The 16,744-nt window shown below is 45.3% G+C and overlaps 1 long non-coding RNA gene across 1 annotated transcript; it reads right to left on the reverse strand.

Moving 5' to 3' along the window:
- Positions 1-358: 358 nt before the first annotated feature.
- LOC139259389 (uncharacterized) lies at positions 359-16,506 on the reverse strand. The gene is made up of 3 exons (XR_011592559.1): positions 16,465-16,506; positions 7,635-7,721; positions 359-1,221 (listed from the first exon to the last, which is right to left on the reverse strand). It is a non-coding gene; the product is annotated as an uncharacterized lncRNA (long non-coding RNA).
- Between the last annotated feature and the right edge of the window lie 238 nt (positions 16,507-16,744).

Below are 16,744 nucleotides of genomic sequence, written 5' to 3' on the forward strand. Positions count from 1 at the left end.
TCTTTGCACAAGCTTTAGCCGAGGGATTTTTTTTCGAACACTATTTTTATGCATTTGAGAAACCAAGATGCAGGATCAAGCTCATATTAGATTCCACCAAACATGAAAAAGTAGTAGAGAAGATGAAGTAAATCAGGACATTGTGATTAAGTGCTCCGTTAAGGTTTAGAAAAGCCTGTAGATTGTAGGAGGAAGGGCAGAGAGAGGGAGGGGAGGAGCTCCACAGTTTAGAAATGCTGAGGGGGATGATGTCTGCAATGAGTCTTGATCTCAACACAATATTTACAATGCTTTCAAACAGATCCTGCAATTTTGATTATATTCCCAACAGATATACAACCACTACCAAATGTGTTTATTTTATTTTTTTTAAAAAGCAGTACATAGAAATGTGGTGAGGCTTACCCAGTCATGCTCTGTGACAATGGCAGAGTAGTAAAGGCTTCTGCACATTCTCATTACACTCAGCTATGGCAGTGCATTAGATACAGAAAGGAGCCAGTGATTCATTCACCAGCCTCATCTATGGCAGCTTATGCATTTTCAAGCAATATCAAAAAAGGTACCAAATATTTTCAGTGTAACTTTATCACATTTTGTTGGCAAAATGCGGAAAGGAAGAACAAAAGAGATGCAATCTGAACTCTACCACTATAGCATGAGTAAAACTGACACTTCATCATTTTTCATATAGTTCAGCAACAGATATTTCCCAGTTGATAGGATCGCACGCATTCTCCATAATCACACCAGCAAAATAATCAAATCATTAATAAACGAGAACATCCGTGTTCCCCCCTCCCCCATCCCACAAACAATACATCTTCTGCACATGCTCAGTCATAAGTCACTCTGGCATCACAAAAACCTGTTACAGTCAACTCTTTACAGATATTCAATATAATGACTGCTAAATCCATACAATAAAATACCAATAAACACATAGTAAATATATTTACAATATACAATCCAATCTGCAAAGATGAACATGGTTAAATGTACTTGTTGCAGCTTCAGATTCTTCTCCGATACTATTATAATTCAGTCTTTGAATAAAGATGAAGATTTTGTGAAGATAAAAAAGGTATAATCCATTTTTTTTTTTCAAAATATAAAAGGGTTTCACAAAGTTCTTGTGTAAGGTCCAGCAGTCCTCGTGACAACAACAAATACAGTACGAATACAACTAACTCTTTTTGTGAAGGAATTTCATTTTATTTCCTGCAAGAAAGGTTGAGTTTCATTAGTACAGAAAAAAATAATTCCAGCAGTTCCTCAAAACAAATGCCTCATTTGTGGGATCTTACTGGGGAATTTAAATTTTTACAGGTGGCATTTGTGAGTTTGGTAAGTGGGTCAGTTCGGGCAAGTGGGGGTGGCAGGTGCTGTTTTGCCTTGTTTTTCCTACCAGTGCTGACTCTAGAGCAGCTGATAAGGAGTGCGAGAGTAGGAGACGGAGGCCCAGAGACCAGCCCAACCAGCTGCAGACAAGGATAGAGGAGTGTGAAATCGAGAGGTGATGTCACAGCCAAGCTGGTAAGCGGTTGGCTGTTCGACTGGTAAGTATAACTCTCTTTTCGACTGACTTTTAGATTGGTTTAATTGGCAGCGAACTACTAAGTAGCTGTTTGGTGTTTAAGTAAATTTTAGTAAGTAAATTAATTTAAGGGTTAAATCATGGCAGGAGAGCTCAGACCCGTGTCATGCTCCTCCTATGCTATGTGGGAAATCAGGGACACTTCCAGTGTCCCTGACTACTATGTGTGCAGGAAGTGTGTCCAGCTGCAGCTCCTGACAGACCGCATGACGGCACTGGAGCTGTGGATGGACTCACTCTGGAGCATGCGCGATGCTGAGAATGTTGTGGATAGCACATTTAGTGAGTTGGTCACACCGCAGGTAAGGGTTAGGACAGATAGTGAATGGGTGACGAAGAGACAAGGCAAGAGCAGGAAGGTAGTGCAGGAGTCCCCTGCGGTCATCTCCCTCCAAAACAGATATACCGTTTTGGATACTGTTGGGGGAGATGATTTACCAGGGGAAGGCACCAGCAGCCAGGTTCATGGCACCATGGGTGGCTCTGCTGCACAGAAGAGCGGGAAAAAGAGTGGGAGAGCTATAGTGATAGGGGACTCTATTGTAAGGGGAATAGATAGGAGTTTCTGCGGCCGCAACCGAGACTCCATGATGGTATGTTGCCTCCCTGGTGCAAGGGTCAAGGATGTCTCGGAGCAGCTGCAGAGTATTCTAGAGAGGGAGGGTGAACAGCCAGTTGTCATGGTACATGTAGGTACCAACGATATAGGTAAGAAGCAGGAAGAGGTCCTACAAGCTGAATTTAGGGAGCTAGGAGTTAAATTAAAAAGTAGGACCTCAAAGGTAGTAATCTCTGGATTGCTACCAGTGCCACGTGCTAATCAGAGTAGAGGGAGCAGGAAAGTTAGAATAAATATGTGACTTGAGCAGCGGTGCAAGAGGGAGGGATTCAAATTCCTGGGACATTGGAACCAGTTCTGGGAGAAGTGGGACCTGTACAAAACGGACGGTTTGCACTTGGGCAGGACTGGAACTGATGTTCTGGGGGTAACATTTGCTAATGCAGTTCGGGAGTGTTTAAACTAATATGGCAGGGGGATGGGAACCTATGCAGCGAGACAGGGCAAAGTAATATGGAGTCAGAAACAGATGGTAGAAAGGTAAAAAGCAATAGTGGAAGGCCGAGTAAACAAAGGCAAGAAACAAAAAGGGCCACACTACATCATAATTCTAAAAGGACAAAGGGTGTTAAAAAAACAAGCCTGAAGGTTTTGTGTCTTAAGACAAGGAGTATCCGTAATAAGGTGGATGAATTAACTGTGCAAATAGATGTTAACAGATATGATATGATCGGGATTACAGAGACGTGGCTCCAGGATGATCAGGGCTGGGAACTCAACATCCAGGGGTATTCAACATTCAGGAAGGATAGAATAAAAGGAAAAGGAGGTGGGGTAGCATTGCTGGTTAAAGAGGAGATTAATGCAATAGTTAGGAAGGACATTAGCTTGGATGATGTGGAATCTATATGGGTAGAGCTGCAGAACACCAAAGGGCAAACAATGTTAGTGGGAGTTGTGTACAGACCTCCAAACAGTTGGAGTGATGTTGGGGAGGGCACCAAACAGGAAATTAGGGGTGCATGCAATAAAGGTGCAGCAGTTATCATGAGGGACTTTAATATGCATATAGATTGAGATAACCAAACTGGAAGCAATACAGTGGTGGAGGATTTCCTGGAGTGCATAAGGGATGGTTTTCTAGACAAATATGTCGAGGAACCAACTAGGGGGGAGGCCATCTTAGACTGGGTGTTGTGTAATGAGAGAGGATTAATTAGCAATCTCATTGTGCGAGGCCCCTTGGGGAAGAGTGACCATAATATGGTGGAATTCTGCATTAGGATGGAGAATGAAACAATTAATTCAGAGACCATAGTCCAGAACTTAAAGAAGGGTAACTTTGAAGGTATGAGGCATGAATTGGCTAGAATAGATTGGCGAATGATACTTAAGGGGTTGACAGTGGATGGGCAATGGCAGACATTTAGAGACCGCATGGATGAACTACAACAATTGTACATCCCTGTCTGGCGTAAAAATAAAAAAGGGAAGGTGGCTCAACCGTGGCTATCAAGGGAAATCAGGGATAGTATTAAAGCCAAGGAAGTGGCATACAAATTGGCCAGAAATAGCAGCGAACCCGGGGACTGGGAGAAATTTAGAACTCAGCAGAGGAGGACAAAGGGTTTGATTAGGGCAGGGAAAATAGAGTACAAGAGGAAGCTTGCAGGGAACATTAAGAAGGACTGCAAAAGCTTCTACAGATATGTAAAGAGAAAAAGGTTAGTAAAGACAAACGTAGGTCCCCTGCAGTCAGAATCAGGGGAAATCATAATGGGGAACAAAGAAATGGCAGACCAATTGAACAAGTACATTGCTTTGGTATTCACTAAGAAGGACACAAACAACCTTCCGGATATAAAAGGGGTCAGAGGGTCTAGTAAGAAGGAGGAAATGAGGGAAATCCTTATAAATCGGGAAATTGTGTTGGGGAAATTGATGGGATTGAAGGCCGATAAATCCCCAGGGCCTGATGGACTGCATCTCAGAGTACTTAAAGTGTTGGCCTTGGAAATAGCGGATGCATTGACAGTCATTTTCCAACATTCCATAGACTCTGGATCAGTTCCTATGGAGGGGAGGGTAGCCAATGTAACCCCACTTTTTAAAAAAGGAGGGAGAGAGAAAACAGGGAATTATAGACCGGTCAGCCTGACATCGGTAGTGGGTAAAATGATGGAATCAATTATTAAGGATGTCATAGCAGCGCATTTGGAAAGAGGTAACATGATAGGTCCAAGTCAGCATGGATTTGTGAAAGGGAAATCATGCTTGACAAATCTTCTGGAATTTTTTGAGGATGTTTCCAGTAGAGTGGATGAGGGAGAACCAGTTGATGTGGTGTATTTGGACTTTCAGAAGGCTTTCGACAAGGTCCCACACAAGAGATTAATGTGCAAAGTTAAAGCACATGGGATTGGGGGTAGTGTGCTGAAGTGGATTGAGAACTGATTGGCAGACAGGAAGCAAAGAGTCGGAGTAAATGGGTACTTTTCAGAATGGCAGGCAGTGACTAATGGGGTACCGCAAGGTTCTGTGCTGGGGCCCCAGCTGTTTACACTGTAAATTAATGATTTAGATGAGGGGATTAAATGTAATATCTCCAAATTTGCAGATGACACTAAGTTTGGTGGCAGTGTGAGCTGCGAGAGGATGCCATGAGGCTGCAGAGTGACTTGGATAGGTTAGGTGAGTGGGCAAATGCATGGCAGATGAAGTATAATGTGGATAAATGTGAGGTTATCCACTTTGGTGGTAAAAACAGAGAAACAGACTGTTATCCGAATGGGTGACAGATTAGGAAAAGGGGAGGTGCAACGAGACCTATGTGTCATGGTACATCATTCATTGAAGGTTGGCATGCAGGTACAGCAGGCGGTTAAGAAAGCAAATGGCATGTTGGCCTTCATAGCGAGGGGATTTGAGTACAGGGGCAGTGAGGTGTTACTACAGTTGTACAGGGCCTTGGTGAGGCCACACCTGGAGTATTGTGTACAGGTTTGGTCTCCTAACTCGAGGAAGGACATTCTTGCTATTGAGGTAGTGCAGCGAAGGTTCACCAGACTGATTCCCGAGATGGTGGGACTGACATATCAAGAAAGACTGGATCAACTGAGCTTGTATTCACTGGAGTTCAGAAGAATGAGAGGGGATCTCATAGAAACGTGTAAAATTCTGACGGATTTAGACAGATTAGATGAAGGAAGAATGTTCCCAATGTTGGGGAAGTCCAGAACCAGGGGTCACAGTCTAAGGATAAGGGGTAAGGCATTTAGGACCGAGATGAGGAGAAACTTCTTCACCCAGAGAGTGGTGAACCTGTGGAATTCTCTACCACAGAAAGTTGTTGAGGCCAATTCACTAAATATATTCAAAAATGTAGTCCTTACTACTAGGGGGATCAAGGGGTATGGCGAGAAAGCAGGAATGGGGTACTGAAGTTGCATGTTCAGCCATGAACTCATTGAATGGCGGTGCAGGCTCGAAGGGCCGAATGGCCTACTCCTGCACCTATTTTCTATGTTTCTATGTTTTTGTTGGAAGGACGATAAAGAACTTGTTCACATTAATTTATTCCCCTTCCACTGTTTATGTTGTCCTATAAGATGCATCATTCCCTGACCATAAGGGTTGGCAGAGGACCTGTCCTCTTTATAACCTGTTGTTGGGAGTTACATGGAATTCCCTTAAGTTGGGTTGCTTTTCTGATGTCCCTTCCTGTCTTGAGAAAGTGTCTAAGCTTTACTTGGTGCCCATTGGCCCCTCCTTCTAGATACCTTCAAATGATACAGCAAAGAAGGAGGCCATTTGGCCCATTATTCATGTGCCAGCTCTTTGAAGGAGCTTTCCAATTAGTCCCATCCCACCCGAACTTCCTCCCATAGCCCTACAAATTCTCCCTTTGCAAGTATTTATCTAATTCCCTTTTGGAAAGTTATGTTTGAATCTGCTCCCACCACGCTTTCAGGCAGTGCATCCCGGATCATAACAACCTGCTGCATTTTTTCAAAAAAAATTCTCCTCATCTCGCCTTTGGTCGTTTCGTCAATTTCCTTACATCCGTGTCCTCTGTTTACCAACCCTTCTGCCACTTGAAACAATTTTTCCTTATTTACTCATCAAAATCCTTCATTGTTTTGAATATCTCTATCAAATCTCCACTTAACCTTCTGTACTCTAAGGAGAACAACCCAATGTCTCCAGTCTCTCCACATAATTGAAGTCTCTCATCTCATGTACCATTCTAATGAATCTCCTCTGCACCCGCTCCAAGGCCTTGACATCCTTCCTAAAGCGTAGTGCCCAGAATTGGACACAATACTCCAGCCTAGGGCCGAATAAGTGATTTATAATGGTTTAGCAAAACTTCCTTGCTTTTGTACGCTATGCTCCGGTTTATAAATCCAAGGATTCCATATGCTTTTTCAAATAGCCTTCTTAACTTGTCCTGCTACCTTCAAAGACTTGTGTACATACTCCCCCAGGACTCTCTTTTACCATGTAGTTTAAATTGCCTCTCCACATTCTTCCTGCCAAATAATATCACTTCACACATCTTTGTGTTAAATTGCATCTGCCATGTGTCTACCCAATTCATCAGTCTGTATTTGTCATCCTGAACTCTGTTACTATCCTCCTCACTTTTTACTACATTTCTGAGTTTCATGTCATCTGCAAACTTTGAAATGGTGCCCTGTATACCCAAGTCCAGGTCATTAATATGTATCAAAAAGAGCTGTGGTCCTAATACTGCCCCATGGGGAACACCACTGTATACCTCCCTCCAGTCTGAAAAACAGCCGTTCACTGCTACTCTCTGCTTTCTGTCCCTTAGCCAATTTTGTATCCATGCTGCCACTGTCCCTTTAATCTCATGGGCTTCAATTTTGCTAACAAGTCTATCATGTGGTAATTATCAAATATCTTTTGAAAGTTCATATACACAACATCAATCACCCTACCTTCATCAACCCTCTCCATTACTTCATCAAAGAACACAATCAAGTTAGTCAACACAATTTGCCTTTAACAAATCCGTGCTGGCTGTCATTTATTAACCCATATTTTCCCATTGACAACTTGGTGTTTAGGCCAATTTTCTTGTACTACAAGCTTGGTGCGTTATTTTCATTTTTGTCATAGAGCCAGATAATAAAACTAATTGCAAGCTTCACCCATTTGTACCTGAATTCCTCATTTGGGGTCCTACTTCCAGCATAGGACTCCAATTTGAATATATAAGGAGCTTTTCACCTGTTTCAAGTGGGTGCCCCAGACAACTAAAAGTCACCTGAGTGACTATAGTGTCCGGTGCACTTCCAACACAGTTTAGGCATGGCAACTCACAATCCAATATTTGGAGATCTAACACCAATTTTACAGCAGAAAAATGGGAGGTTGTGATACTCCATCCCTGTATCCTCATTTAAACTATTCTCTCAGCAGTTCTGAAATCTTGTGTAAAAGTACACTCACCAAGACCTTTTAGAAATTTGTTCATTCCACTCTGTTCTGTGTCTGGCAGCTCCTCCAAATATTGCTCAACTCTCTGCTCAAACAGACCTAAGGGGAAGAAAATAAAACACCATTAAATGAGGCCTTAAAAGCAGCTCCAATTTAATTCATGTTTTCTGTCAACTGCTAAAATAGAGTTCAAAGCTATTAGAAAATTGAGTTAGTAATGTACACAGTGTAGCATGGTTCCTAATGAAAGAGTCATTGAACTAAATGACCAGTAAGTTTAACATGAGATTCACCATATTTCAGTCTGCAATCCCTGAGTGACTGTAATTACTGCTAAAATAATCAGGAGCCAGAATTGCCCACCGCCTGTTGTGGCGGAGATGCCATCAATATTTGGCACTTGGAAGTTTCTTTTTGGTCGGGGCGGGTGACCTGGCAGTCGGCCACAACATGGCGGCCGCGGCAGTACGCCCTCCCCTTTAAGGACGGCCGGGCCGCCATTCCACAGAAAGTGCATCGACACAAAAAGCTGTCAGGGAACCGATTGGCAGTGGCACCGCTCCTGCAGGGCAATTCCGCAAAAGGGATATTTCCCGCGGGGCAATTTCAGGAAGGGGTCGGCGCGTGCACGCCGCGGTGGGAAAACAGGTGGAGCGGTCCGCTACACGGACCCGAACCTGAGGAAGGGCAATTTTAAAAATGGCTGCCCCTCCACGGCGAGTCAGCGACCATTCCACGCCACCGCTTTCAGGCGGCCAGAAGTCTTATCAGGAGGGGCAACTTCGGCACCTTAATCTCGTGACATTGGGAGACTCAAAGATCTTAGAAATCAATGTTTAGTGTCATGGATCTATGTCTCCCTCAGGGGTTTAGTGGGGAGAATTGTTTATATCTTCAGTAGGTGGACTCTAGGAAGCTTTCCTGGTGATAGTAAGTTCACCAACAGCACAAACCTGCAAAGGTCATTGTCCAAAGATTGTAGAGAAAGCCGTATCTCAGTAGTCCTACTGAATGGTAGCGTAGAGGCGAAAATATTTTAACCACTTCTTGATGGGCATATTGCTGTCACCAACTTCACAATTCAGTGGCCAAGATTTCCTCTGTAAGCTCATGTGTAACTAAATTGGGAACTCTTTTATTTAAAAAAAACACATTTCAGATTTTACTACAAATTATGCTGGGGAAATCTTCCCAATGTATGCATTTTGTTTACTGGAGCAAATATTGAAGCTACCTAGTAACTGAACTGGCAGAGGTTGAAATTGTCCTCTGTCTTTTGCTGCAGAGCATGTCTGCCTTGAGAGTGGTTGTTGCGAGCTGGGTGGCCTTACTCAGCTGCCAGTGGCCACAAATGGCAAGGTTTTGTTTTACAAGCATCTCAACAGAAAATGGAGCCGCCAGGTTTTAAATATTTCCAGCCAAATAAGATATGCCCGAGGGTGAACTCTGCTCACCATTAACAGCAATGAGACCAACACTATGTCTGCTATAGCCAGCTTGTCACACGGCCAGGTCACTGGAACCAGGTGAGGACAAAGTCAGACACAGTAAGGTTAAAGCTGTGGCACGTACATTGTGCTCGGGAGGTATTTTCAGAGAGGGCACAAGGAAAGGCTTCATCTGCAACAAAACAAAATCTTCTCAATAACCTATTGGCACATGACTTAGGTGCCTTGTCTGAAAGTCTGAGACCTATTACATACTGGCAATTGTTCATGTCTAATCCTATCATCCGTATAGCAAACTGAAGAATTCAGTGTTCAAGACAATCAGGAAGAAAATGATTATTGATTGCCGCTCATTACTAATCGATATTATTAATTTAAAGCTTAATTTAAGAATTGTTTAAAGTTTACATTCAGAAAGGTTTAGAATTGATTATTGCGTATCCTGGTTTGTTTTATGCTTAATTGTGTTCTGATGTAGCTGCATGTTGATTTGATATTGCTGTACACTAGTATGAGTAGTAACATGCTGGAGCTATTAACAACTTCCTTCGCTATGGTTGTTCTAGTCTCTGAAGTAGTGCAAGTATTTTTCGTTTGTCTGTCTGTAAAATGACTTTGCAATCTTAACCCAGTTCATAGTGGGTTTGAGCTGACAACATCAACTGCCACTAAATTGGCAATCTCCTTTAAATGGCCATGAGGACTTCCAACTGTGAAAAATGCCACCTCTCCAACCCCCGCCCCCCTCCCCCCACCTCCATAGGGCCATCCCAGAAATATTGGTGTTGGTTATTGTCATGTATCTTACATGGTTACTGCTTGTACTATTACAAGGTGTGCCACCAGAGGGCACCGCAGTGGGAGACTTGTACATTACCTGTACAGGTGTGCCTGGCCTAGTATAAAAGGCAGGCCACCAGGTGTGATCCTCACTCTGGAGTTATCAATAAAGGACTAAGGTCACTACAGTTCAAGTACAACACATTGCCTCGTGGAGTCATTATCAGAGCATCTAAAGACACAACAATTGGCGACGAGATTATGGACCTTCGCGTGAAAATGGCTACCCCTTGGTACGTTGCAGCAGTTTGCCGATGGTGATGATTGTGAAGCCTTCGTGGAACGGCTCGACCATTTCTTCACAGCAAATGACCTGGCAGGAAACGATCCGGCCACACTAGCTGATAAGCGCAGAGCTATCCTGCTAACCAGTTGTGGGCCCACCGTCTATGGCCTCGTCAGGGACTTGCTGGCACCAGCGAAGACAACGACCAAGACGTACGAGGAGCTTGTAGCGCTGATCCAAGAACAACTCAAGCCCAAAGAGAGCACCCTCACAGCCAGACACCGGTTTTACACCCACCGACGGCCCGAAGGCCAGGAAATCGGGAAATATGCCGCAGACCTCAGGAGGCTGGTGGCACTGTGAGATTTCGGCGACCACCTCACCGAAGTGCTGCGGGATATCTTTGTCATTGGAATCGGCCATGAGGGCCTTCTTCACAGGCTACTGTCAGCGGATACCACAGTCACACTGCAGAAGGCCATCTCTGTGAGCCAAGCATTCATGACCTCGACCTGCGGCTCCAGGCGGATGTCTCATCCTCAGGACTCAAACTCGGCAAGTACTGTGCACAGAGTGGCGCCTCTTAGAGGCTGGACTCTCAGGGAAGAGAGAACAGACCCCCGAGTCCCTCAACTCAGAGTCCGCCGAGGGGGGCTAACCGAGTAGCTCCATGCTGGTGTTGCGGAGGGAATCACAGGGCTCACCAGTGCCGCTTTAAAGACTGTGTGTGTAAAGGCTGCAGCACAAAGGGCCACCTCCAGTGAATGTGTAAGAGAAATATGACTCTGTGTTGATGAAGACTCTACAGATGGCTATGAATCCAGCGCGGATTATGAAACGATAGGCAGAGAGGTAGCTCAGCCCCACGATGAGGTACATAGCATGTTTACCTGCACCACCGAGTGTTCCCCGTTGAGGATGGAAGTCGAGATAAATAGCGTTCCATTCTTTACGGAAGTGGACACGGGGGCGAGCCAGTCAATAATGAATCAAGAAGCTTTTGAGAGGCTATGGGACAATCAAACTGAACGACCCGAGTTGGTCCCGGTTCAGGCAAAGCTGCGCACCTACACCGATGAACTTATCCCAGTAGTTGGTAGTGCGGATGTAAAGGTACTCCATGATGGCGTGGTGCACAAGTTACCCCTGTGGATTGTTGCAGGTGATGGACCAATGCTACTTGGAAGAAGGTGAATGGAGAAGATCCATTGGAGTTGGGAAGATTTCATCCCTCCAGCGATCAACGTTCCCCGTGCTCAGGCAAAGCAAGCCCCCACCTGAGGTTGGATCTGGCACCAGAGAGCAGACCAGCACAGCACCCGAGGCACAGACCGCTCAGCACGACTGCGTGGAGAGGATCCAACTGAGACGACCCGAGTGCACCTTCCGGGTTCCAGTGGCAGGACTCCGGAGGAAGAAAATCAGATCCAAAGGCGACTTCCCAGCTTCGGTGGCAGAACCCGGGGAGAAGAGGATTACCGCAGTCGACATCATGGATGGCGCCCAGACCACGAGGTGCAGGCGCTGAGGGAGCAACACCTGGCATCAAACAGAAAAGAGGATTGGGGTAAAGATAGTAAGGCTCTCTTAAAGGAGGCCTGCAACCCACCACACTTAAAGGGACAGATCCATATTCTCAATCAATGTAAGAGCAACCGTGAGTTAGATGTAAAATGTGCAATTGATGATCAGAGTTGTGCACATGCAATAAGCAAAGAAAAGTCCTGTGATCGCGATTGGAGCTACAGGTTATTTACACTGAGTAATAAAACATTGTGCGATGTATAATTTCAACTGCATTCAGTCAATACAGTGGGCAGACACCCATTGGGAGCACACAGGTCCAGTGAGCTACCTAACGCTGTAGCCTGCACCCCTGGGACCAGAGTTATGCACCATGGAGTGTGGCCACAATCAGCCAATACACACGAGCTGCAGAGCAAACGATCTCAGGAGGGTAACAGCACCGGTATCGATATCCTGCCCCTGATCGGCTCCACCTCTCAGGCACCCGATGGCACCAAGCGCCATGAGCCTGAAAGAGTAAACTGTGCTAAGGTGCAGCCCCCAGACCCTATCACCACCAAGGCCATACCCGGGAACAAAGAGTCACCCACAACAGTTCTCCCAAATAGGACCGGGACCAGACAGGATCCCAAACCAAACAATGCCCAGGCAAGCGAGTCGGCAGTTCCCTGTGCACTGCCAGACGACTGCCCCTCAGGGAGCAGCAGCGACCCAAGGCACAAGGAGAGGACAAGGAGGTCACAGGCATCTGTGAACCTGCCCGACGCTAGGAGCAATGGCAAAGGCCCTGAGGGCAACCAACTTGCGCCAACCGGGTTCCCATTGCCAGCATTGGGCACCGCACCGCCACCAGACTACCTGGACACAATCCAGCAGTCCTAGTTTGTCCTTCACGCACTGGCGCTGACCCCAGTACTGATTCCAAGAATATTCCAAGCATGTACCACGAATGCAATACTGTAAATTCAAATGTTTTTTCGGACTTGAATGTATATGAATGTAATGAGCCAACGGCACAATCTGCAATCTGTATGGCGGGTGGGAAGAGAATGGAGTGGTCATGTACACACAAACAGAAAACACCAGCACTCTACTGCCAATGAAACACCACCCACTCACCCAAGATAGAAACGACCCACCAAGGGTCAACCAGATAGAGCTAAGCCCAGAGCACAGTCAATGCACAGGCGATTTGCACTAAAGGCTTGGGGGAGAGTAATGTCATGTATCTTACATGGTTACTGCTTGTTACAAGGTGTGCCACCAGAGGGCACGACAGCGGGAGACTTGTACATTACCTGTACAGGTGTGCCTGGCCTAGTATAAAAGGCAGGCCACCAGGTGTGATCCTCACTCTGGAATCAATAAAGGACTAAGGTCACTACAGTTCAAGTACAACACATTGCCTCGTGGAGTCATTATCAGAGCATCTAAAGGCACAACAATTCAGGTCCTAGTTTTTAAACTGTTCCAGCAAATTCACATTGGAATAGCTGTGGATTTTTGGTCTCAAATAGTTTAGGAAACCTTTCCTTCTAGACAACTGTATTCAAATCTGCCTGATTGTTATGTGCACGGTATTGGGGGTAATGTACTGACGTGGATAGAGAACTGGTTGCAGACAGGAAGCAAAGAGTCGGGATAAACGGGTCCTTTTTAGAATGGCAGGCAGTGACGAGTGGGGTGCCGCAGGGCTCAGTGCTGGGACCCCAGCTATTTACAATATAGGTTAGGTGGGCAAATGCATGGCAGATGCAGTATAATGTGGATAAATGTGAGGTTATCCACTTTGGTGACAAAAACATGAAGGCAGAATATTATCTGAATGGCGACAGATTAGGAAAAGGGGAGGTGTAATGAGACCTGTGTACATCAGTCATTGAAAGTTGGCATGCAGGTACAGCAGGCGGTGAAGAAGGCAAATGGTATGTTGGCCTTCACAGCTAGGGGATTTGAGTATAGGAGCAGGGAGGCCTTACTGCAGTTGTACAGGGCCTTGGTGAGGCCTCACCTGGAATATTGTGTTAGTTTTGGTCTCCTAATCTGAGAAAGGACGTTCTTGCTATTGAGGGAGTGCAGCGAAGGTTCACCAGACTGATTCATGGGATGGCAGGACTGACATATGAGGAAAGACTGGATCGACTGGGCCTGTATTCACTGGAGTTTAGAAGAATGAGAGAGGATCTCATGGAAACATGTAAAATTCGATGGGACTGGACAGGGTAAATGCAGGAAGAATGTTCCCGATGTTGGGGAAGTCCAGAACCAGGAGTCTAAGGATAAGGGGTAAGCCATTTAGGACTGAGATGAGGAGAAACTTCTTCACTCAGAGAGTTGTTAACCTGTGGAATTCCCTACCACAGAAAGTTGTTGATGCCAGTTCGTTAGATTTATTCAAGAGGGAGTTAGATATGGCCCTTATAGCTAAAGGGATCAAGGGCTATGGAGAGAAAGCAGGAAAGGGGAACTGAGGTGAATGATCAGCCATGATCTTATTGAATGGTGGTGCAGGCTCGAAGGGCCGAATGGCCTACTCCTGCACCTATTTTCTATGTTTCTATGTCAATCACCCTCTGGTCTTCTGACATTAAAGAAAGCAAAGATGCACTTAATTCCCTGGGGGCTAAGGTGAGGAAAAAGGAACGTAAAAAATTGTTTTGCTGGTCCTCGGTCCCTTCTAAACATTCCCAGGCTTTCTGTGGTTCTTCTTGAAGGTGAAGCTCGGACAGCACTTGCAGTAGATGCAGGTCATTTGAATAGGCGAGATATGACATTCCCACCCACTTTCCTCATTTTCTGTTATGACCCCAATGCAAGGACGCCCAAGATTTATTGCGCTGTCACCTGCCCCTGAGCCCCTGCCAACCAGGCCTTCCACAGGGGTCGTGAAGACTGACCGAAGAATGGACATAATGTGCCTCACTTTCTGCATCTTTAGTTGTGCTAGGCTCTTCCATGAGGTGAACCTGGGCTTGAGTGCCCATGGGCCATGAAAATGGCCTAGGATAGGAAGTTGCAACACTCCCATGCCTGGACACAAGCAGTATACTTCATGTAAGCTGTTTTTGTCCAGTACTCATCATCATCATCATCATCATAGGCAGTCCCTCAGAGGCGAGGATGACTTGCTTCCACATTAAAAATGAGTTCTCAGGTGGCTGAAGAGTCCGATGCAGGACCTACAGTCTCTGTCACAGGTGAGGCAGATGGTGGTTGAAGGAACGGGTGGTTGGGGGGCCTGGGTTGCCACACACTCCTTCCGCTGTCGACGCGTAGCTTCAGCTTACTCTCAGCAAAGAGACTCGAAGTGTACAGCACCTTCCCGGATGCTTTTCCTCCACTTTGGGCGGTCTTGGGTCAGGGATTCCCAGGTGTCGGTGGGGATGTTACATTTTTTCAAGGAGGCTTTGAGGGTGTCCTTAAAGCATTTCCTCTGCGCACCTGCGGCTCGCTTGTCTTGTCAGAGCTCCGAGTAGAGCGCTTGTTTTGCGAGTCTTGTGTCAGGCATGCGGACGATGTGGCCCGTCCAGCGGAGCTGATCGAGTGTGGTCAGTGCTTCGATGCTGGGGATATTGGCCTGAGCGAGAACACTGAGGTTGGTGTGCCTATCCTGCCAATGGATTTGCAGGATCTTGCGGAGGTAGCATTGGTGGTACTTCTCCAGTGTTTTGAGGTGCCTGCTGTCCATAGTCCATGTCTCTGAGCTATATAGGAGGGTGGGTATCATCACTGCTCTGCAGACCACGAGCTTGGTGCTGGGTTTGAGGTCCTGGTCTTCAAACACTCTCTTGCTCAGGCGACCGAAGGCTGCACTGGTGCACTGTCCAGTACTGGGGCTGTGGTGGGGCAGGAAAGGGTGTTCCTGCTCAACAGTTTTATTTGTATCACTCTACAACTGCTCATGTGCAACTGGTCTTGTGGAGCTCTGCAGGCCAATGCTAGTACACATGTAGAAGACTTACGACTCTAGTCCAGGTTCAGTATTATCAGTAGAGTTGTTGCAGTGTTGTTTCTTTTGTTATTTTTCTAACTGAAGTGGTAGTGTGAGTTAAAAGTTTTGTAAAATTAATGGAACCTGCTGAACTGTCTCTTGTAACTGTTTATCTATTACTTTTAATTAACCCCTTCCTTGGTTTATAGTCTAAGCCTTGGTCTGATGGAGTGTTATTCTTCTGCTATCCAATGTCTAGGAAATCATGAGAGGAATTGTTTCATGTGCAGTAAGCTAAGTGCAATAACAAAGATTTCTGTTCAATCCCTGGGCTACACTGCAGTACCAGATACTGTGCCCATAGGTTTGGTTCACAGGAAGCGAGGACTCCCCTATACTAATGGTCCATAGTACTGAGCACGAGAAATATACCCAGTAAAGCCTAAAAAAGTAATGCCGGTTTCAAAGATTTTGGAAAACTATGCTTAGTGTCTTAACTAACTCCTCTCCAACATTCTTCTGGGATAGATATCATTTAGGTCTAGTGACTTTTTATACTTCCAGGCCATTAACATTTTTAACTGTTTCCTTTGGAGCATTTATTTCCAGTAGTGGTTCTTCCAAGTACAAGATGGTCCTTTTCATCTCATCTTTAGCTATCCCTTTACTTCTTTTGTGCTTATATAAACTTGCACTATTTGCTTTTGCATTGACCACCAATCTTGTATTCAAAATTCTTCCTTGTACTCCTAATTATTTTTTTAAACTTCCCTCCTGTGTTATATTTCTCAGTTTTCTTCTGTATTATTCCTCCGATATTTATCAATGACATAATTAGGGAGCTTAATTTTGGATCTGGTTGTGCTGTACCTGACAATGAATGGGGGTGAAATTGTATTTCATTCTTCAGCGTTGACATCTCTTAGCTGTGTGGGGGAGAAGAACAAGCAAAACAAGAGTAGCTAAATAATGGTGTAGAGATAATGATAAATTACAGCTGAGGAATGATGTCGTTTACACAGAAGTAATCAATTTGAGGGTTTAAATGCTTGTGATGCACTACCAGGGAAGCAGATGAATGGTGTAACAAGTAGTGAAAAATCACAGTTTAATACTAAAGCAGTTGTCCGTGTGGGGACAATAAGGCTCT

This window comes from Pristiophorus japonicus, unplaced genomic scaffold (genome assembly GCF_044704955.1).
Source record: "Pristiophorus japonicus isolate sPriJap1 unplaced genomic scaffold, sPriJap1.hap1 HAP1_SCAFFOLD_993, whole genome shotgun sequence".
In the NCBI taxonomy this organism is placed as follows: Eukaryota; Metazoa; Chordata; class Chondrichthyes; family Pristiophoridae; genus Pristiophorus; species Pristiophorus japonicus.